The sequence below is a fragment of the Mustelus asterias genome, chromosome 18, assembly GCF_964213995.1.
Source record: "Mustelus asterias chromosome 18, sMusAst1.hap1.1, whole genome shotgun sequence".
Classification (NCBI taxonomy): Eukaryota; Metazoa; Chordata; class Chondrichthyes; order Carcharhiniformes; family Triakidae; genus Mustelus; species Mustelus asterias.
Genome location: NC_135818.1, coordinates 14,952,309 through 14,975,527, shown reverse-complemented (window position 1 = coordinate 14,975,527; position 23,219 = coordinate 14,952,309). Strand labels below are relative to the sequence as shown.

At 47.5% G+C, this 23,219-nt stretch overlaps 1 protein-coding gene and 1 non-coding gene across 7 annotated transcripts in view; one reads left to right on the top strand and one right to left on the bottom strand.

Annotated features, from left to right (window-relative positions):
- The window catches only part of LOC144506971 (regulator of G-protein signaling 6), a 111,435-nt gene that overhangs the window by 61,889 nt on the left and 26,327 nt on the right, over window positions 1–23,219 (bottom strand). The gene's annotated exons all lie outside the window — the stretch shown is intronic.
- LOC144507421 (U2 spliceosomal RNA) lies at window positions 14,369–14,567 on the top strand. Its single transcript, XR_013500102.1, has one exon. It is a non-coding gene; the product is annotated as a U2 spliceosomal RNA (small nuclear RNA).

The window sequence follows — 23,219 nt, the reverse complement described above, 5'->3', positions numbered from 1 at the left end:
AGCCCATTCCACTGAGAAGGCATTTGACACACTCCGTGACCTTGTCAGCAGTAAGTAGAAAGTCCTGCAGGGGACACAATCCTCAGTGATAAAGAGCTGCAGCCTAGCTCAATTACAGCGTGTTGTGAAGAGATTCCCCCACTGGAGGATGTGTGAAATATTTTAGTTGCTACACCACAACAGGCTGCAATTAAAAATATTCTTTGACAAGATCTGCGGTCACGGTGCGGTCCTGAGATCCCAGATCGCTTCTGGGAGTTTCTTTATCCATCCTTTATATAGATGTTGGACCACGAGGTGAATATCAGCTGATTGCCACAAGTGTGGCGAGCATCAAATTCCTTCTGGATAACATTTCTCATAGAATCCCGACAGTGCAGGAGAGGCCATTCGGCCCATCATGTCTTCACTGACTCTCTGACAGTGTAACTTACACAGCCTGTCTCTCCTGCCCTATTCCTGTGACTCCATGCACTGAACACAGCGAATCCATCTACCCTACGCATCGTGGGACACACAAGGAGCGATCGTACCGCCTATTCACGCCACGCTCCTGCTGCGGTGAGAATTTGGCAACAAGCCAAATTTCCGTTTATTGCAGCGGGATGGGAAAGTCCCGCTGGCATGATCGGTTGGCAAATTCTGCCCGAAAGGGCAATTGAGCATTTGATTTGATTTATTATTGTCACATGTATTAACATACAGTGAAAAGTATTGTTTCTTGCGCGCTATACAGACAAAACATACCGTTCATAGAGAAGGAAACAAGAGAGTGCAGAATGTAGTGTTACAGTCATAGCTAGGGTGTAGAGAAAGATCAACTTAATGCAAGGTAGGTCCATTCAAAAGTCTGATGGCAGCAGGGAAGAAGCTGTTCTTGAGTTGGTTGGTACATGACCTCAGACTTTTGTATCTTTTTCCTGAAGGAAGAAGGTGGAAGAGAGAATGTCCGGGGTGCGTGGGGTCCTTAATTATGCTGGCTGCTTTGCCGAGGCAGCGGGAAGTGTAGACAGAGTCAATTGATTCGGTGTTGGTTTGAGTGATGGATTGGGCTACATTCACGCCTTTTGTAGTTTAGAAAAAGTAAAAGTAAAGTTTATTTATTAGTGTCACAAGTAGGCTTACATTAACACTGCAATGAAGTTACTGTGAAAATCCCCTAGTCGCCACATGCCGGCACCTGTTTGGGTGCACTGAGGGAGAATTTAGCATGGCCAATGCACCTAACCAGCACGTCTTTCAGACTGTGGGAGGAAACTGGAGCTCCCGGAGGAAACCCACACAGACACGGGGAGAACGTGCAGACTCCGCACAGACAGTGACCCAAACCGGGAATCGAACCCGGGTCCCTGGCGCCGTGAGACAGCAGTGCTAACGATTGTGCTACCTATAGTGGGAAAGGGAGCGGGGAAGGTGGTGGGGCAAGAACAGAAGACTGGGGAGAGGTGTGGGAAAAGGAGATATGGACAGGTGTGTCCTGGATATGAGACAAAGGGGAGTGTTAATGGTGCTATTTAGGCATGAAGAGTGCTAATAGTGGTGAAAAGTGAGATATCGGAATGTGGATCTGATTGGCTGGGATATTCCTTTCGGTCAACAGCTTGCCAATGTTCGGGATGCTCTTTACGGTCAATGTTTATTTTACTGATATAGCAAGTGTCAGAGTGCTGGATGCACCTGAGCCATGACAGTCCCACACTAATGGGACTCAGTCATTTCTCGGCACCTCTCCGTGAAATGGGTATATTTAGCTCTCCACCTGTCATTAGAAGTGGAGAGGAGATGATGGAGAAGGTGAATCAGAAAGCTACTGCCTCACAATTAGACCAACGAAGGATTTCAGAGACAAGGTTCCCTGACAGCGCCGAACCCTCTCAATAATCATTATAGAAATTGCACATTTTTATAATTGCTGAGAGAATCACAGAATTCCACACGTACTGGGAACTCTTCTCAGCCTCTGTCCCTGGCAAAGTCAATAACAGCAGTGTTTGCCTTTCATTGCAGGCAGTGTTGTAGCAGTGATTTTCTTTCCCTCCAATGTTAAATGTCACCGAACATTAATTTGTTTGTTTGCCTCAGTGGGGCGGTTGGCATCGCTCTGCTCCCTCTCTGGCTTCCCTCAAGCCTCCCTCAGTCCACAACCTTACCCACCCACCCACAGGGTGGCACGGTGGCTCAGTGGTTAGCACTGCTGCCTCACGCGCCGGGGCCCCAGGTTCGATTCCCGGCTTGGGTCACTGTCTGTGTGGAGTCTGCACATTCTCCCCGTGTCTGCGTGGGTTTCCTCTGGGTACTCCGGTTTCCTCCCACAGTCCGAAAGACATGCTGGTTAAGTGGATTGGCCGTGCTAAATTGCCTCTTAGTGTCAGGGGGACTAGCTAGGGTAAATGAATGGAGTTATGGGGATAGGGGCTGGGTGGAATTGTGGTTGGTACAGATTCAATGGGCTGAATGGCCTCCTTCTGTACTGTAGGGATTCTATTTCATTCTCTTTCTTCCACTTCCGTTTTTACCTTCGATTTCTCCTTCAGTTGTTGCCAAGACAAGGTTGTCAGACCCTTGTTTCCAAAGGCCGTACCTGACAATCTTTTTCGAACTGTTCTTCACAACCCTTTTGTTTCCTGAATGAATGATCCCCTTGCTCTAACCCACCCACTTGCCTTTCTGTCCATCCAGTTGATTCTCAGCATCCTCCTCCACACAAAGTCACAGGGTCATAGAGATACACAGCATGAAATAGGCCCTTCGGCCCAACTCGTCCATGCTGACCAGGTTTCCTAAACTGAACTAGTTCCATCTGCCAGCGTTTGGCCTATATCCCTTTAAACATTTCCCATCCATGTACCTGTCCAAATGTATTTTAAATGTTGCAATTGTACCCGCCTCTACCACCTCCCCTGGCAGCTCATTCCATATATACACCACTCTGTGTGCGAAAAAGTTGCCCCTCCGGTTCCTTTTAAATCTTTCCCCTCTCACCTTAAACCTATGCCCTCTAGTTTTGGACTCCCTTACCCTGGGGAAAGACCTTGACTATTCACCTTATCTATACAGCCCCTCATGATTTTATAAACCTCTATAAGATCACCCCTCATCCTTCTACGCTCCAGGATAAAAAAGTCCCAGCCTATCCAGCCTCTCCTTATAATTCAAAGCTTCCAGTCCCGGTAACATCCTTGTAAATTTGTTTTGCACCCACATTTATTCCACTCATCTTCTCTTTTTTTTAAGAATCCAGCTCTGCATATCCATGGAATGCAGGACTCCACACACGAGACTGTGCCAGGCATTTTTTTCCCAGCTTCTCTGTTGATGCTTTTGGATTTCCAGGTACTGTTTGAGTGGCCGGTCATGCCTTTTCCCAGAGCCAATCTGGATTTCATTCTTTCATCAAGCCAAGGTACCTGTCACGTAACATCAGCAGCCAAAACATCAGCAGCTCAGTTGTCGTGTTTCAAGTTAAATCTGCTTGTAGTTACAGACTATGGCCACTGAATGTCACTGTGGACCTGCTGTCGTCATCGAGCCTTTCTAAACTCGAATAAAGAATTGCAAGGATAAGATTGTAGAAGTTACTTTTGAACTTTTTTGTCAATATTTTGCCCCTCCCAGCCCTGACTCATTCCCACCAGTTATCCCTTCTTTCCCACTCTCACCTAGAGTTACACTTGATGCCCTCATCCTGTGAAGAAAGCCACCAACGCCTCTACTTTCTCAGAAGACTCAGGAAATTTGGCATGTCAGCTGCGACTCTCACTAACTTTTACAGATGCACCACAGAAAGCATCCTTTCCGGATGTATCACAGCTTGGTATGGCTCCTGCTCTGCCCAAAACCGCAAGAAACTACAAAGGGTTGTGAACGAAGCCCAGTCTATCACTCATAGAGTCATAGAGATTTATAGCATGGAAACAGGCCCTTCGGCCCAACTTGTCCATGCCGCCCAGTTTTTACCATTAAGCTGGTCCCAACTGCCCGCATTTGGCCCATATCCCTCGATACCAATCTCAATGGGCAGAATGGCGGCACAGTGGTTAGCATGGCTGCCTCACAGCGCCAGGGACCCAGGTTCGATTCCCGGCTTGGGCCACCTCCCATGCGGAGTCCGCACGTTCTCCCCGTGTCTGCGCGGGCCTCCTCCGGGCGCACCGGTCCCCACCCGAAAGATGCACTGGTAAGGGTGCATTGGCCACACTAAATTCTCCCTCAGTGTACCCGAACAGGGGCTGGAATGTGTCGACTAGGGGATTTTCACAGTAACTTCACTGCAGTGTTAATGCAATACGCGGGATTAAGGGGCTAGGGCCTGGGTGGAATGTTGTCGGTGCTGGCCCGATGGGCCAAATGGTCTTCTGCACTGAAGGGAATCATAGAGATTCACAGCATGGAGACAGGTCCTTCGGCCCAACTTGTTCATGCTGCCCAGTTTTTAACCACTAAGCTAGTCCCAATTGCCCGCATTTAGCCCATATCCCTCTATACCCATCTTACCCATGTAACTATCTAAATGCTTTTTAAAAGTTAAAATTATACCCATATCTACTATTACCTCTGGCAGCTTGTTCCAGACACTCATCACCATGTGTGTGAAAAAATTGCCCCTCTGGACCCTTTTGTATTTCTCCCCTCTCACCTTAAACCTGTGCCCTCTAGTTTTAGACTCCCCTACCTTTGGGGAAAGATATTGACTATCTAGCTGAGCTATGCCCCTCATTATTTTATAGACCTCTATCAGATCACCCCTCAGCTCCCTACACTCCAGAGAAAAAAGTCCCAGTCTATCCAGCCTCTCCTTATAACTCAAACCATCAAGTCCCGGTCGCATCCTAGTAAATCTTTTCTGCACTCTTTCTAGTTTAATAATATCCTTTCTATAATAGGGTGACCCAGAACTGTACACAATATTCCAAGTGTGGCCTTATTAATGTCTTGTACAACTCCACCAAGACATCCCAACTCCTGTATTCAATGTTCTGACCAATGAAACCAAGCATGCCGAAAACCTTCTTCACCACTCTGTCCACCTGTGACTCCACTTTCAAGGAGCTATGAACCTGTATCCCTCGATCTCTTTGTTCTATAACTCTCCCCAATGCCCTACCATTAACTGAGTAAGTCCTGCCTTGGTTCAATCTACCAAAATGCATCATCTTGCATTTAGTCATCGAGTCATAGATGTTTACAACATGGAAACAGGCTCTTTGGCCCAACTTGTCCATGTCGCCCTTTTTTTAATCAATAAGCTAGTCCCAATTGCCCACTCAAACCAGCCTCACATCCATTGACTCTGTCTACACTTCCCGCTGCCTCGGCAAAGCAGCCAGCATAATCAAGGACCCCACGCACCTCAGACATTCTCCCTTCCACCTTTTTCCATCAGGAAAAAGATTCAAAAGTCTGAGGTCATGTACCAACCGACTCAAGAACAGCTTCTTCCCTGCTGCTCTCAGACTTTTCATTGGACCTAGCTTGCATTAAGTTGATCTTTCTCTGCAACCTAGCTATGACTGTAACACTACATTCTGCACTCTCTCCTTTCCTTCTCCCCTGTGTATTCTATGAACGGTATGTTTTGTCTGTATAGTGCACAAGAAACAATACTTTTCACTGTATCCCAAAACGTGACAATAATAAATCAAATCAAAGCAAAATCAAATCCTACTCTCAAATCTGACAGACCAATCACTGAACTTGCACGGTGGCACAGTAGTTAGCACTGCTGCCTCACAGCGCCAGGGACCTGGGTTTGATCCCCAGCTTGGGTCACTGTCTGTACGGAATCTGCACGTTTTCCCCCTGCCTGAGTGGGTTTCTTCCGGGTGCTCCATTTTTCTCCCACAATCCAAAGATGTGCCGGTTAGTGGGATTAGCAGGGTAAATGCGTGGGTTTACGGGCACAGGGCAGGGGAGTGAGCTTGGGTAAGATGCACTATCAGAGAGTTGGTGCAGGTTTGGTGGCCTGAATGACCTCCTTTTTCACTGTAGGGATTCTGTGACTCTCTCCTAACCTCATGGTCTGTTTATAGCCTGTATTTAAACCTCAAACATAATAACTGGTGACCAGGTTCAGCCACGGCCCACAGACAGTGTGTTACCGCATTTTTTTCTGGAAGAGTGGCACGGTGGCACAGTAGTTAGCACTGCTGCCTCACAACACCAGAGACCCGGCTTGGGTCACTGTCTGTGCGGGGTTTGCACATTCTCCCCGTGTCTGCGTGGGTTTCCTCCGGGTGCTCCGGTTTCCTCCCACAGTCCAAAGATGTGTGGGTTAGGTGGATTGGCCATTTTAAATTAGCCCTTAGTGTCAGGGGGATTAGCAGGGTAAATATGTGGAGTTACAGGGATAGGGTCTGGGTGGGATTGTGGTCGGTGCAGACTCGATGGGCCGAATGGCCTCCTTCTGTACTGTAGGGATTCTATGAAGGGAGAAATGTCAGACATCGCCAGTGATTAAGTTTGAGGCCTACTTACGGGCTATAAAGAGACCACAAAGTAAGTAGAAGTAAATCAAACAGGAACGGTTTATTCTACATCGTAATAATGGCTCAGCCGGCAAAAGACTGAACAAGCAAACTCCACCGAAGGGGGAGCTTGTACCCTGGGTCATCTGACCCATTCTCTTAAAGGGGAATGCACCCCCAACTACATACATAGCACAAACCATTGAATAACCACCCTTGTCATGATTCCATACAGAGCAACCAAGATTGACATCCCGTTCTCCAACTTAAACATTCACTCCTTCCACCACCCACATAAAGTGGCATCCTGTGTGCTATCTTCAAGATGCACTGTAACAATTCACCAAGGCTCCTTCGACAGCACTTTCCAAACCTGTGACCACTTCCATCTGGAAGGACAGCAGATACCAGGGAACACCAGCACCTGGAGGTTCCCCTCCATGCCACTCACCATCCTGACTTGGGAATATAATTCACTGTCGCTGGGTCAAAATCCCTCCCCGACAGCACTGTGGGTGTACCTACACCACAGGGACTGCAGCGATTCAAGAAGCAACTCACCACCACCTTCCGGAGAGCAATGAGGGATGGGCAATAATTGCTGGGCCTAGCTAACGATGTCCACATCGCAAGATGAGTTAAAGATGCCCCATTCAGCATCCAAGAACGGATCAATGCCTCATTCCCATCCCTACATCAGAGCTCCGCCTCCAGTTATCAATCTCAAAATCAGCCGCATTGCCAATTTCGAAACCACAAATTGCAAAAGCAAGTATGCGGCGATCGCTGAAAATTGGGCTGTTTGGCTTGAGTGGAATCATTGGCCCAGATTTTTAGCATGAGAAACAGCCTCACCAGTGTGACATTAATGAGAGAGGGACTCGGAAATCCAAACCCCGCCCTCGAATACAAAACTTCCTCTTTTTGTGGGGACGAGTCTGGAGGTTTCATGCATGTGCAGTGTAGAAAGGCAGCTGGGCATTTAAATCATCAGCTGCCTCCACTGAGGTGGGATTTTGGTGAAATCTGTAGTGTGTAGAATTGACCAAGATGAAGCTGGTCAGAACTTGGTGGATTCATTTGGATACCCCTTGCAGCGTTAAGGTACTCCTTTGGTTATCACCCCGGGACACCTTTTGGAGAGGTAAAGCACCCTTTGGGAACCTAAACATGATTGTGTGTATAACTGTCAGAACTGTCAAAGAACTGTCAAAGCTGTTAAAGAATTGTCAAAGGGTACTAGATGAGTTGACATGGAGGGGGTAAGCAAAAAGGATGGTGGCTGGGATGTTGGCATGGGTTACCACTAAGTTGGAATAGGAGCTATATAAAGGGCCTTGGGATGTGGGAGGCATAGGAAGTGTGAGGGACCATAGGAAGTTGGGAGAGGGGCAGGGATTGGAATGGAAGCATGAGGGGCAATGAGGGGGAGATGGTGGGAGGCATGGGGGGCATAGGTTGGCATGGGTTACCACTAAATTGGCATAGGGGCTATAAAGGACCATGGGAATGTGGAGGGCACAGGGGTGTGAGGGGCCATGGGGGGAGAGTGGGTAGTGGGGTGTAAGTTGGAATGAGAGTATGTAGACATAGGTTGGCACAGAAGGGGCATGAGGAGTATGTGGAGGGGTGAGGGCTGTTTTTTTTTGTTTTAATCTTTATTTTATTGCATTCAGGGGAGTGCCAGAGAATGGAGGCAAGCCTTCCGGCCTGTCTGTCTCTGCACCCATCAATCTCCACACTCAGTTCCGGGGCCAGTGAGCCCAGCTTCTAAAACAGTCCCTACCCCCTCCAACCACCCACTACCCCTCCCCCCCACCCACCCCACCCCCAACGCCACCAAACCCCCACAGCACCGTTTGCCCCTGAAATTCTGGTGGCCATTTTGAAATATAGCCAGGAATTTTTCCACTTGATCCGGGGGTGAAAATCCGGGGCCCTACTATCTATAATTTGTTCCTGACATTTATCAGCAAAGTGTTTGTTCTGGCTTCTCAATGTTGTTTATTATGTTCTTCCATTATTAGTTCATTCTTGACGGAGTTATGATTTCAGTTCTGTTGTGGTAAATCCCTCCTGCCACGGAGTGTCGCCTCCGGATGTTTGACCAAGTGACTCACCCCATCGCTGAGCACTGCTCTGTAAGGAGCTTGCCCGAGAGCACACAGACTGGGTACACACTCCAGAGAGTGGGACTTGGATGTTTATTATATCACACTGAAACATCCAAAAACACACAAATAGCTAATTCTGTTTGGAACATTATGGGGCGGGATTTTCCAGCCGTGCTCACCTCAAAACCAGAAATTCCCATCCAAGGTCAACGGACCTTCGCATGGTCCGTATCCCGTCCGCTACGGGTGGGCAGGATGGGAAAATTCCCTCCAATGACTGCTCACCCGCTGTGGAAATACAGCGTCCATTGTGTCTGTCCGCAGCACACGCACAGACAGCAGGGAGACTATCTCCTGGTGGCACCGCTGTCTCACAGTGCCAGGGACACAGGTTCAATTCCCGGTACGGGTCACTGCCTGCGCAGAGTCTGCATGATCTCCCTGTGTCTGTGTGGGTTTCCTCCGGGTGCCCTGGTTTCCTCCCACAGTCCAAAGATCTGCGGGTTAGATGGATTGGCCGTGCTAAATTGATCCTGGTGTCAGGGGAACTAGCTAGGGTGAATGCATGGGGTTATGGCGATAGGTGGGATTGTGGTCGGTGCAGACTCGAAGGGCCGAATGGCCCCTTTCTGCACTGTAGGATTCTATGATTGAAGGTGAGAACAGCTGATGATTAATGTTGGGTTATTCTAAATCTTCAAAAGGAAACATCTGCCCTCGACTTTATTGTGCAACTCGATATAATGTAAGGAAAGATTTTTTTTATTGTTCATTAATGGGACATTAGAGTCAGAGGGGAATAGCTATGGTAAACGCAAGGGGTTATGGGGATAGTGTCTGAGTGGGATTGTGGTCGGTGCAGGCTCGATGGGCCGAATGACCTCCTTTTGCATTGTAGGATTCTATGATTCAATTCTATGATAACTGATAAAGGAATGTGGTCAAAACACCATGAGAATGCTTTGGAGGATTACTTACAGGATGGTGCTTCCAAAGATGCACCGAGCGCCCTAATGGGCTGCCAGTTTAAATTACAAGCTTGGCCTGTTGGGTGGCACTCCCTACCTGATGCCCCTGAGGCAGCAGCTTTCTCTCGCGGAGGCCACTGACTGGTTAACTGCCCGAGGATATAGCAGAATCAAAATCACGCTCACCTTCAGCCCACGTATTCGCACTTTGTTCAATTCGGCCCAGTGCATTCGCAGCTCACAGTGCGCTCTCCCCGACACTGGGGAGGCCAAATGCAGATTGCGTGACCGCTCTGAGGGACGCTTCTGCTCACTCACCCGAGCTTGACCCCTCGCGAGGGGTCACGGGTTCACTGCACCGCACGGCTCTCCCGCTCACATGTCTGCCCTCAGCCGGCGACAGGGTTCCAGTGAAGCTCAACACAGGCTCAAGGAACAGCACCTCATCTTCCGATCAGGCACCTTACCACCATCCGGAGTCAAGCCACGCACTCTATCCTCCATTTTAAACCTGTTTTCATGCCAGTTTAAATCTTTGTCCTTCACGGTTTCTGCTTTTAGACAGAGCTGTTCATTATTCTGCCGTGAACACTCACTCAGGGCCAATAGAACATAGAACAGTACAGCACAGGAACAGGCCCCTTCGGTCCACGATCTATGTCGAACAGGATGCCAAATTTAACTAACCCCTTCTGTCTACCCTTGGTTCATATCCCCCTACGGCACGATGGCACAGTGGTCAGCACTGCTGCCTCACAGCACCAGGGACCCAGGTTCAATTCCCATTTTGAGTCACTGTGCGGAGTCTGCACGTTCTCCCCGTGTCTGTGTGGGTTTCCTCCGGGAGCTCTGGTTTCCTCCCACAGTCCGAAAGGCGGACTAGTTTAACATTTAAGCGGTTATTGGATAGGCACATGGAGCACACCAGGATGATAGGGAGTGGGATAGCTTGATCTTGGTTTCAGATAAAGCTCGGCACAACATCGTGGGCCGAAGGGCCTGTTCTGTGCTGTACTGTTCTATGTTCTATGTTCTAGTTAGGTGCATTGGCCATGCTAAATTCTCCCTCAGTGTACCCGAACAGGTACCGGAGTGTGGCGACTAGGGGATTTTCAGAGTAACTTCATTGCAGTGTTAATGTAAGCCTGCTTGCGACACTAATATTTAAACTTAACTTCTATTTGTTGCATATTCATGTGCTTATCTAAATGCCCCCATTGTATCTGTTTTGTTTCCTCTGACCGTGACTGTTCCTTTTGCCTCTTGTGCCAAGACATTTTTATTATTTGATCTCACCCGCCCTTTACCCTAACCCAGACCTTTCCTCTTGTTCATCCTCCCCCTCCACGCTTGCGATGTAATGAAACTCATCTCGTTTCTACCCTCCTTCACTTCTGATGAAGTCAGGTCTGCCGCAAAGCCTTAACTCCATTCCTCTCTCGGTAGACGCTGCCAGATTTGGTGAGGATTTCCATCGCTTTCTGCTTTAATTCCACAAGTCCTTACGCCGGCATTGAACAGCTCAATTCAGTCGCTCGAGCCCAGTTCATGGCTGGAAGCCATTTTTATTGCGATTAATGAGATCAGTGTTAAATAGGCTCCAGTGCCTAATGAATTCCTGTGATAACAGTTAACCATGTTTTGAAAGGAATGTGTCAGAATGTACAATGCCTGTCTCCCCACGCTGTTCATCATTCAATTTATGCCTCGTACCCACCACAGAAATCAAAAAGTGAAAATTAAATCATCTAATCCCATCTAACTGGCTCAGCAGCATTTAAGACTCATTATTCACAAGCAGACAGTGGTCTTTGCCACTAGCACTCATCCATGTAAATAACCAAGGGAAAGCCAGGGTGGGAAAAGGCCATTCCGTCCATTATAGCAGAATCCTGGAGTATTGTTCCTCCCTCATCGTAGCACCCAGCAATATTTTGAACAGCGCAAAATATTTCTGCCACTTTTGGCATGTCATTCCAAACCTTTAGCCTGATGTGTGTCTACTTCATCCTTCATGAAGGGTGGCACAGTGGTTAGCACTGTTGCCTCACAGCGCCAGTGTCCCAGGTTCAATTCCGGCCTCGGGTCACTGTCTGTGTGGAGTCTGCACATTCTCCCCGTGTCTGTGTGGGTTTCCTCCCACAGTCCAAAGATGTGCCGGTTAGGTGGATTAGCCATGCTAAATTGCCCCTTAGTGTCCCAAGATGTGCAGGTTAGATGGATTGGCCATGCTAAATTGTCCCTTAGAGTCCCAAGATGTGCAGGTTAGGTGGATTGGTCATGCTAAATTGCCCCTTGGTGTCCCAAGATGTGTAAGTTAGGGGGATTGACCATGCTAAATTGCCCTTAGTGTCCAAAGATGTGCAGGCTCGGTGGATTGGCCATGCTAAATTGTCCCTTGGTGTCCCAAGATGTGTAAGTTAGGGGGATTGACCATGCTAAATTGCCCTTAGTGTCCAAAGATGTGCAGGCTAGGTGGATTGGCCATGCTAAATTGTCCCTTAGCATCCCAAGATGTGCAGGTTAGGTGGATTGGCCATGCTAAATTGTCCCTTAGCATCCCAAGATGTGTAGGTTAGGTGGATTGGCCATGCTAAATGTGTGGGGTTACGTGGATAGAATGGGGGAAAGGCTAAGGTAAGACACTCTGTCAGAGAGGCGGTGCAGGTTTGTTAGGCCAAAAGGCCTCTTCTGCTCTTAAAGGATTCTATGATAAGGCGCTTTGCAGCTCATGAAATTCTTTTGAAGATCTTTTTTATTCATTTGTGGAACATGGGCGTCGCTGGCTGACCAGCATTTATTGTCCATCCCTAGTTGCCTGAGGACAGTTGCAAGTCAACAACATTGCTGTGGCTCTGGAGTCACATGTAGGCTGGACCAGGTAAGGATGGCAGATTTCCTTCCTATTGTGGTTGCCAGGTAGGCAATGCGCACAGCAGGATCCCGCAGACAACAGTGTGGTGAAGACCAGATCTTCTGCTTCCATGGTGTTGGTTAAGAGATGAATATTGGCCAAGCCAACAAGATAGCTCCAACTGCTCGTCTTCAACACAGTGCCAGGGGATCGCTCACCCCAACCAGAGAGGCAAGGCAGGGTCCTGGTGTAACGCCACGGGCCCCTCCCCAGACTATGCTGCACTCCCTCAGTTCTGCAGTGGAGCGTCAGGCCATTTTTCTGTGCTCAGGCCCCCAGGATGAGATTCGAACATGCATTCTTCTGATTCGGAGTTCAGAGTGCGACTGAGTCACGGGAGACAGGTATTTACAAGGTAAAGACTACAATTGTGAATGTCGGCTTCCATTTACTTCAGTGGCCTATGGCTGCAAGCTTTACGCTGGTCGACAGTATGGCCCCATCAAACACCAGCAGAAATAGACGGACTCACCATTCATTCACCTTGCTGCTTGTGGGATCTTGCTGTGCCCAACAGGAATGTCACATCTTCCATGTACTGCATTTCACAGTATTCTATTGTGTGTGACACACCTTCAAACACTTCCAAGAGAGGTGATAATCCAGAAGGAAAAAACCATGTTAGCCCAGTATTATCATTTCCCAGTTTTACTGGTGTCCCATTTTAGAATCATAGAATCCTACAGTGCAGAAGGAGGCCATTCAGCCCATCGAGTCTGCACTGACCACAATCCCACCCAGGCCCTATCACCACAATCCCATGCATTTACCCCAGCTAGTCCCCTGGCACTGAGGGGCAATTTAACATGGCCAATCAACCTAACCTGCATATCTTTGGACTGTGGGAGGAAACTGGAGCACCTACAGGAAACCCACGCAGACACGGGGAAAATGTGCAAACTCCACACAGACAGTGACCCAAGGCGGGAATCGAACCCGGGTCCCTGGCGCTGTGAGGCAGCAGTGCTAACCACTGTGCCACCGTGCCGCCCAGTTCAGGACAAGACCAGCTTGGACCAGTATTCTCATTTCCCCATTTTACTGGTGTCCCATTTTAAAGCACGGCGGCACAGTGGTTAGCACTGCTGCCTCACAGCACCAGGGACCCGGGTTTGAGTCCCGGTTTGGGACACTATCTGTGTGGAGTTTACACATTCTCCGCGTGTCTGCGTGGGTATCCTCCGGGTGCTCCGGTTTCCTCCCACAGTCTGAAAGACGTGCTGGTTAGGTGCATTGATCCGAACAGGCACCGAAGTGTGGCGACTAGGGGAATTTCACAGGAACTTCATTGCAGTGTTAATGTAAGCTTTACTTGTGACTAATAAATGAACTTTAACTTAAACTTTGAAGTATGCAAGACCCGTTCAGACCAGTATTCTCATAATTAAGGATCCCACGCACCCCGGACATTCTCTCTTCCACTTTCTTCCGTCGGGAAAAAGATACAAAAGTCTGAGGTCACGTATCAACTGACTCAAGAACAGCTTCTTCCCTGCTGCTGTCAGACTTTTGAATGGACCTACCTCGCACTAAGTTGATCTCTCTCTACACCCTAGCTATGACTGCAACACTACATTCTGCTCTCTCCTCTCCTTCTCTATGAACGGTATGTTTTGTCTGTACAGAACGCAAGAAACAATACTTTTCACTGTATACTAATACATGTGACAATAATAAATCAAATCAAATCAGAAAATGATTTCCCTGTTTTACTGGTGTTCCATTTTAAAGTATACATGATCAGTTCAGGCCAGTACTTCTATTTCCCCGTTTACTGTTCTTTTTCCTTCCAGGAAGATACAATATAAATGTGACTTCCTTTGTCTAACTCTGTCTACACTGGCTGCAATTTGCCCAAGGGCATAAATAATTTATGTGGCCCCTAGAAAAGAAATTGCACCCAAATCTATCACTTCTCGGCCTTTTGGCTAAGATCAAGTGTAGTTTTAGGTCCTGCGCTTGATAGAAGTCAATGAGGTTACACTGAAGCTTCATTTGAAGTAATTTTTTAAAGTGGCATCTGGGCCATTTGGCGAAGATGCAAATGAGATCAAGCACTGGAGTGGGTGCAATGCCTGCTCCAATCAGCTTGGATCATGTAGATCAAGCCCAAGCCAGGAAGAGCTGTCTTGTCAGCTTGGATCGGGAATGTCTCACTGGTAGAGACTTTGATTGGACTTTGATTGAATTTGATATAAACAAAACAAACAAAAATAAATTCCACCTAAACCACCCTTCCCTCTGTTTTTTAACCTGATGGACTGTTGGCACCATCACCCTGTAATCGGAAATGAGCCAAGCTCTTCCGTATTCTCATGTGCTAGCACACAGCAGCACCTTTCACCAGTAAAAATAAACCCAATTTTAATGGTGGCAACTCATCTGCTCTCCCCCGAGAGAAGAACATTGACCACAATCATCGTTAGATATCTTCTTTCAAATGTTGCTCTTCAAGTTCACCGTATACTTATCGCTGCTTTATCAATTTCCTCATTCACGTATCTTACCCCATTGAGGTTTCTTACAGGTTCACCCTCACGGTACTCGGATGTGAATCACGGAATCACACAGTGACAAAGTGACCTTTCAGCCCATCGAGTCCATACTGACATGTGAGAAACACCTGGCCTCCCATCTAATCCCAATTACCAGCACTTGACCCATAGCCTTGAATGTAATAAAAGCAAATTACTGCAGATGCTGGAATCTGAAACCAAAAGAGAAAATGCTGGAAAATCTCAGCAGGTCTGGCAGACCTTTGAGAAAGGGTCATCTGGACTCGAAACGTCAGCTCTTTTCTCTCCTTACAGATGCTGCCAGACCTGCTGAGATTTTCCAGCATTTTCTCTTTTGGCCTTGAACACAACGCTGTGCTAAGTGCTCATTCAGGTACTTTCTAAAGATTGTGAGGCAACCCTCCTCTACCACCCTCCCAGGCAGTGCATTCCAGACCATCACCACCCTCTGCGTAAAACGTTTTGCCTCACATTCCCCCTAAATCTCCTGCCCCTCACCTTGAACCTATGTCCCCTTGTGACTGACCCTTCAAATAAGAGGAACAGCTGCTCCTTATCCACTGTGTCCATGCTCCTCATAATCTTGTACAACTCGATCAGGTCTCCCCTCAGTCTTCTCTGCTCCAGAGAAAACAACCCAAGCCTATCCAACCTCTCTTCGTAATTTAGGTGTTACCTCCCAGGCAGCATCCTGGTGAAAGCAGTGATCATCCTTGTTGAAACTGATAGCAAGAGGCACAAGCAGTTAGGGAAATGTGCGCACTTACTTGGGGTGATTTCCAACGGCACTTTCACGTGCTGTGCAGCCTCTGAGATGGCCAAGGAATGGTCTTGAGCTGAGACACTGTGTTAACCCATGCAGGCGACGCCATCTTGGAAAAGGAGTTGAAGACTGCGCTGGGATTGCTAAAGGGTCGATCACCACTGAAATTGTCAGCTAGTGCTCAGTAACAAGGCTGCACAATATTTAATTGGCGGGTTACACTTGGCCTATTTCTAAGTTTAAAGTATATTTATTCGTCACAAGTAGGTTTACATTAACACTGCAATGAAGTTACTATGAAAATCCCCCAGTCGCCACACTTTGGCGCCTGTTCGGGTACACTGAGGGAGAATTTAGCATGGCCAATTCACCTAACCAGCACGTCTTTCAGGCTGTGGGAGGAAACCGGAGCACCCGGAGGAAACCCACGCCGACACGGAAGAACATGCAGACTCCGCACAAACCCAAGCCTGGAATTGAACCCAGGTCCCTGGCGCTGTGAGAGAGCAGTGCAAACCACTGTGCCACCCCAATATGGCCCAAAAGTGTTTGCTATGATCTTCTGAAAGAGTTATGCATTTAATCCCTCTCTGTTAACCAAAATAAAGGCATATGGAATTGGACACAATCTATTGGTTTAGATTGAGATTTGCCGAAAAGATAGGAGCCAAACAGTAAGGATAATGGTCACAGACTCAAATTGGGAGGATCCGGCGAGTGGTGTCCCTGAGGGACTGAGGCCTTAGCTTTTCCCCGAGGGACTGAGGCCTTAGCTTTTCCCCATATTTATATCGATGGGCTGAATGGTCTCCTTCTGTACTGTGGAGATTCTAGGATTCAATGATTCATGATGCTATGATTAGGATGAAGGAAAAGAGAACCATACATCCAAGTTTGCTAAAACTAAGTTAGCGAACAACATGGATGGATGCAGAAGGCTGAAATGATACATTGATGGATGAAATGAGTGGGGGAAGTAGTGGCAGATGGAGTCCAACGTGGGGAAGTCTGTGGCCATCCACAGTGCTTCACAAGATCAAGAGAATATTTCTAATATTGAGAAGTGAGGAACTGTGGAGCAATGAAGATAGTTAATTGTCCAAGGGAAGAGAAATCATTCTCAGATCACCACAACTAGTGGACAGGCACAAAACAGATCATCAGAAAGGCTCATGGGATTATAGAATCATAGAAACCCTACAGTACAGAAAGAGGCCATTCGGCCCATTGAGTCTAAACCAACCACAACCCCACCCAGGTCCTATTCCCATAACTCCAGACATTTACCCTCCAATCTCCCTGACACTAAGGTGAATTTAGCACGGCCAATCAACCTAACCCACACATCTTTGGACCATGGGAGGAAACCGGAGCACCCGGAGGAAAACCACGCAGATACGGGGTGAATGTGCAGACTCCACACAGACAGTGACCCAAAGCTGGAATCAAACCTGGGTCCCTGGCGCAGTGCTAACCACGATCATTGGTACTTATCTCAAAGAGTTGGAAGTTATGTTGACATGTGTATAAAGCTCTGGTTTAATGCTATCTGGAATACTGCATTCAGATCTGGGCAGCACATCTTAGGAAGACTGTTCTTGGCTTCAGGAGGCTGATACCAGAGTTAAATGGATTAAATTATAAAGAGGTATTACACGTAGGACCCTGAACAAAGGATTAAGAGATGATCCAATTGAAGGGATTACGATGATTAAAGGATTTGAAAGTGGAGATAAAAAGGGGATCCCTTTCACCTGGTGTGGGAGGAACTAGAACAAGGCAGATAACCTGTGATTGAAGCTAAATGGTGCACGGGTGATATTAGACAGCTTTTCTTCACTCACAGGGGAATCGAATCTGGAACTCAAAATGGTTCCCCACGGAGAAACACAGGAAATCAGGGATGTTGACTTAACTTGTATAACAAAGACAGAAAGTGCTGGAAAAACTCTGCAGGTCTGGCAGCTTCTGTGGAGGGGGAAACAGAGTTAATGGGCGGTATTTTACCACCTCGCTTGGGCGAGGCTCATAAAATCCCGCCCGAGGCCAACGGAGAATTTTGTTCTGCGAGCCGCGCCCACCCCGGCCTCAGGGCGGGCGTGCCGGTAAAATTCCGGCAAATGGGCGCAATCTTACGCAAGAAAACAGGTGCGTTTCTCTCCAAATATTACCACCCTCTATCACAAAAAACTCAACAGAGCGTGTTTCACGCTGTCATGCAGAGGAGCGGTGTCTCGGTACGCCGGCATAACCCGGCTGCACTGAGATCGGGACGCCATTTCTAAAGGCATCCCAATCAGAGCACCAATAAACATCCCCCATCACGGAGGTCTCAGAGGCTCCCCCCACCCCACTGTTTGGAGCCAAATCTGCCCCCCGCACCCCCACCATCGGAGCCGACATTCACTCTGACACTCTGACCCTGCCTCCATGTTCATTGGTCCCAACCCCTTTATCATCAGCCCTTGCCCCCAATTACACCCCACCCCATGATCATTGGCCCCTTGCCCCAACACAGTTGGAACCAGCACCCATCCCCACTTCCCCCCTGCAGCCCCCCCCCCCCCCCCCCCCCGCTCCCACCACAGTCACAGCTGGCACACCCCAACCCCTCACCGCAATCAGTGGCCCGTTAATCACCTGTGATCATCGGCCATCCCCCCCCCATGAATATCGGCCCCTTCTCCCCTTTCCCCACATTATCAGCCCCTTCCTCCCCCCCACAAAGTCAGAGCCAGCATCCACCTACCGCCCCCACCTCTGAAATGGCCACTACCAGCATCCCCAGCTCTTCCATCTGCTCTGGCCCCCATACAAATAAATGAACCCCCCACCCCCCCGCCCCAAGAGGCTCTCCCTGGGATCCACCTCTGATACTGCCCCATGGCACAGGTTGGCAAAGTAGTTTGGCAAAGCTAGGTTGGCATGGGCATAACAGGTGCACGTCTGGGTGAACCTGTTGTAAAGCTTGCCAATGTGATGTCACGGAGGATGGTGAATATCTGCCAAGGGAGTGTGTTAACCTGATGATGTCACCAGCGAGGGGCAGGGAAGAATCAAAATGTCAAACTCACCGGTGAGATTTTGATTTGATTTATTATTGTCACATGTATTAGTATACAGTGAAAAGTATTGTTTCTGGCGCGTTATGCAGACAAAGCATACCGTTCATAGAGAAGGGAATGAGAGAGTGTAGAATGTAGTGCTACAGTTATAGCTAGGGTGTTGAGAAAGATCAACTTAATGTGAGGTAGGTCCATTCAAAAGTCTGACAGCAGTAGGGAAAAAGCTGTTCTTGAGTCGGTTGGTACGTGACCTCAGACTTTTGTATCTTTTTCCCAATGGAAAAAGGTGGAAGAGAGAATGTCTGGGGTGCGTGGGGTCCTTAATTATGCTGGCTGCTTTGCCGAGGCAGCGGGAAGTGTAGACAGAGTCACTGGATGGGAGACTGGTTTGAGTGATGGACTGGGCTTCATTCCTTGTGGTCTTGGGTAGGGCATGAGCCATTCCAAGCTGTGATACAACCAGAAAGAATGCTTTCTATGGTGCATCTGTAAAAGATAGTGAGAGTCGTATGGACATACCAAATTTTCTTAGTCTTCTGAGAAAGTAGAGGCGTTGGTGGGCTTTCTTAACTAGAGTGTCGGCATGGGGGGGACCAGGACAGGTTGTTGGTGATCTGGACACCTGAAAGCCTGAAGCTCTCGACCATTTCCACTTCATCCCCATTGATGTGGACAGGGGCACATCCTCCACTACACTCCCTAAAGTCAATGACAATCTCCTTCGAGATCTGCAACGTCTGGATCTTGAACCCCCGCCAGCATTCGCACGGTCAGCAGGAATGGGCTCAAGATCACCCCCTTTTGAGTCCGTATGACCCTTCTTCAGAACTGTCATGAACTCGGTTTCTCTCCACAGAAATTGCCAGACCTGCTGAGTTGTTCCAGCATTTTCAGTTTTTATTTCAGATTTCCAACATCCAGAATATTTTGCTTATATTTTATCTTTTTTAATCTCGGGCTGTTAAATTCTGAGCAATTTTGATTCAGGCCAATCACCAGGGGCAATGCAAAGCATTGCAGCATTTTTAACACATCTAACCTTTGGCTGGGCTCTGAACAAAACTATCAAAATTGGCACTTAAAAAAGAACAAGTCCAGGATGATTCAATATTCTTTTGCCCATTTTGGTGAGTGGCTGACAAGTGGCAGTTTCATTTGAGCCACTCAAGTGCCAGGCAAAGACCATCTCCCCGTGAGTTTCGATGGCATTACCGAATCCTCCATTATCAACATCCTGGGGGTTGGCATTGACCAGAAACTGAACTGGACCAGCTGTATAAACACTATGGCGACAAGAGCAGGCCAGAGGTTGGGAATTATGTGATGACTAACTCATCCTGAATTCCCAAAGCCTGTCCACCATTTACAGAGGAACAAATCAGGAGTGTGATGGAATAGTCTCCCCTTGAGTGCAACTCCGACACACAAGAAACTTGGCACTATCCGGAACAAAGTAGCCCACTTGATTGGCATCCCATCCACATACATTCACTCTCTTCACCACCGATGCAAGTGGCAGCAATGTGTACCATCTAAAAGATGCACTGCAGCAAATCATCTGAACTTAACCTGGGCAGTGTTTTGGTTCAGGTCAGAAACTCCAAAGTGTTTTATGAAGCACACTTTGATCATAAGTTCTGCATCTTGAATTTGGTTGGGATAAGCATGATAGGTTTCACTTCAGGTATGATTAAAATGACCCAATAGGGAGCTTTTATCAAACAAAGTTTATTTAAGAATATAGTTAACATTAGCACGAACCTTTATCACTTACAAACAAGGAACAAACCAACCATTATAACGAATAACCCTTAATGAATATCTCTAAGATGTTCCAATCAAAACCAAAACCTCCCTTAGACAAAACCATTTCAACAAGTTCAACACCGCAAAATCTACTGCTCATGTGATATTGGAATCGAGTCCTTTGGTTGAAGTCTGCAGTTCTCTGGATTCACTCCGAACAGTCTGAAGGCAAAACAGCTTCTCAGAACCCCAGGGAGAGACTCTCTGGTCAAGCCACCAACCGCAGAATCTTTACTGCAGGAAGGCAAGACCTTGCTTTCAGATAACCAGCAGAATTTCCAAAATAAACCGGGGAGAGAGGAAACACTTACTTTCAGCTGGCGGCCCCTTCTAAAAACCAAACTGTCGCTCAGAACTGAAAACAAAAGAGCTCCTGTCACCTGACCTGCCAGCCAGATTTTTTCCCCCCTAACAATGCAGAGTTATAAAAATCCCCAAAGCAAAAACAAATAACTCCCATCCAAACCACTTAGGGAGAAAAAAAAAGACATCATAGTGACATCAGCTAAGGCTGTGAGCTGATTAAACACTGACTGAGAGCTGCAGAGATCATGATTTTAAAAAACCCTTTCTTAAAGGTACACTAACATCACAACAGGCTTTGGCTCCATAGGCAGCACCTTCCAAACCCATGACCACTACCACCTAGAATGACAAGGGCAGCAGATACATGGGAACACCACCATCTACAAGTTTCCCATCCAAGCCAATCACCATCCTGACTTGGGACTTAATTCCCTTACTGTCGCTGGGTGACAATCCTGGAACTCCCTCCCGAACAGTGCACCTACTACACCACGTGGACTGCAGCGGTTCAAGAAGGCAGCTCACCATCTTCTCAAGGCAATTAGGAATGAGTAATAGATGTTGCTCTGGCCAGTGTCACCCACATCCCATCAACAAATAAACTGGTACAACTGACATTGGAAGATCCCGGAATGGGAAAAGGGAGGAATGACCGAGGAGCTTTATTTCTTGTGTGAGTGTGCAAGAATTTATTTTTATTGAGGAATGTTTGGGACATGAAAGCACGGTTAAAATCAATTTACATGTTTTTGGCCGGTATTGAATTACTTAATAAGCATTTACGAATTTTCCCCCAGTAAACAAGACTGTAATTGAAAACATCTGCTGACACAAGAAAAATGTTGAATGGTGGAAACAAAGAGTATGCAAATCACGAAAATCGAATGGAACATAGTGGACAAAACTGCTAAGTTTAAATTTGAATTTTAAAATTATTTATTAATGTCACAAGTAGACTCACATTAACACTGCAATGAAGTTACTGTGAAAATCCCCTAGTCGCCACACTCTGGCACCTGTTCGGGTACACTGAGGGAGAATTTAAGTTTTTGAATTTATTTATTAATGTCACAAACAGGCTCACATTAACACTGCGATGAAGTTACTGTGAAAATCTCCTATTTGCCACACTCCGGCGCCTGTTCGGGTACACTGAGGGAGAATTTAGCACGGCCAATGCACCTAACCAGCCCATCTTTCGGACTGTGGGAGGAAACCGAAGCACCCGGAGGAAACCCACGCAGACACGGGGAGAACGTGCAGACTCCGCACAGGCAGTGACCCAAGCCGGGAATCGAACCAGGGTCCCTGGCACTGTGAGGCAGCAGTGCTAACCATTGTGTCACCATGCCATCTTATGCTATGTGTCATACCTGCTTTTCAAGGCAGAAATTGTCGCAAATCATTCTAAGCTAGCAGTAGCATGGCCTGCACTCAACGTGGACAGGCTTTGGTTCCATGATTGAGTAGCTGTGAGCGGTTTTCATTGATAAATTTGCTGCTGGCAATTGGTGTAGGTGTGTGAGCAAGAACGGGAGTTTTCTTCCTGCATGCTCCAATCACCACCTCCCTCTCTGATTTCATTGTTGTGCCTGAACTGCTTATACCCAGCCCTGACAGAAAGCAACTTGTTCAAAACTCCTGATCGAGAGCCCCAGTTCGTGTTTGGGTAAAAATAGAAGTTCCATTAAAAATTCAGGCGACTGCAGATGCTTCAATATGGGGAGGCAATGGCCTAGTGGTATTATCGCAAGACTATTAATCCTGAAACTCAGCTACTGTTCTGGGGACCTGGGTTCGAATCCCGCCACAGCAGATGGTGGAATTTGAATTCAATATAAAAGGAAATCTGGAATTAAGAACCTACCATGGATCCATTATCGATTGTTAGAAAAACCCATCTGGTTCATTAATGTCCTTAAGGGAGGGAAATCTGTCATCCTTATCCTGGTCTGCCCTACATGTGATTCCAGAGCCAGAGCAATGTGGTTGACTCTCAACTGCCCTCCAAGGGCAACGAGGGATGGGCAATAAATGCTGACCAGCCAGCGACGCCCATGTCCCACAAATGACTAAATCAAAGTTGGCTGAGCCCCATACCATTTAACCATCTTATCCACACCCCTGTGCATTAATTGCATACACACCAGAAATTGCCAGGTGGGTTTTTTAAATGAAGAATAAAGACAAAAAAGCATATTCCAGTGAACTTTGGGCCTTGTGGTTCAGGCTGATGATGCAGCACTTCGGGCCTTGTGGTTCAGGCTGATGATGCAGTACTTCAGCCTGGACACATTTCTCAG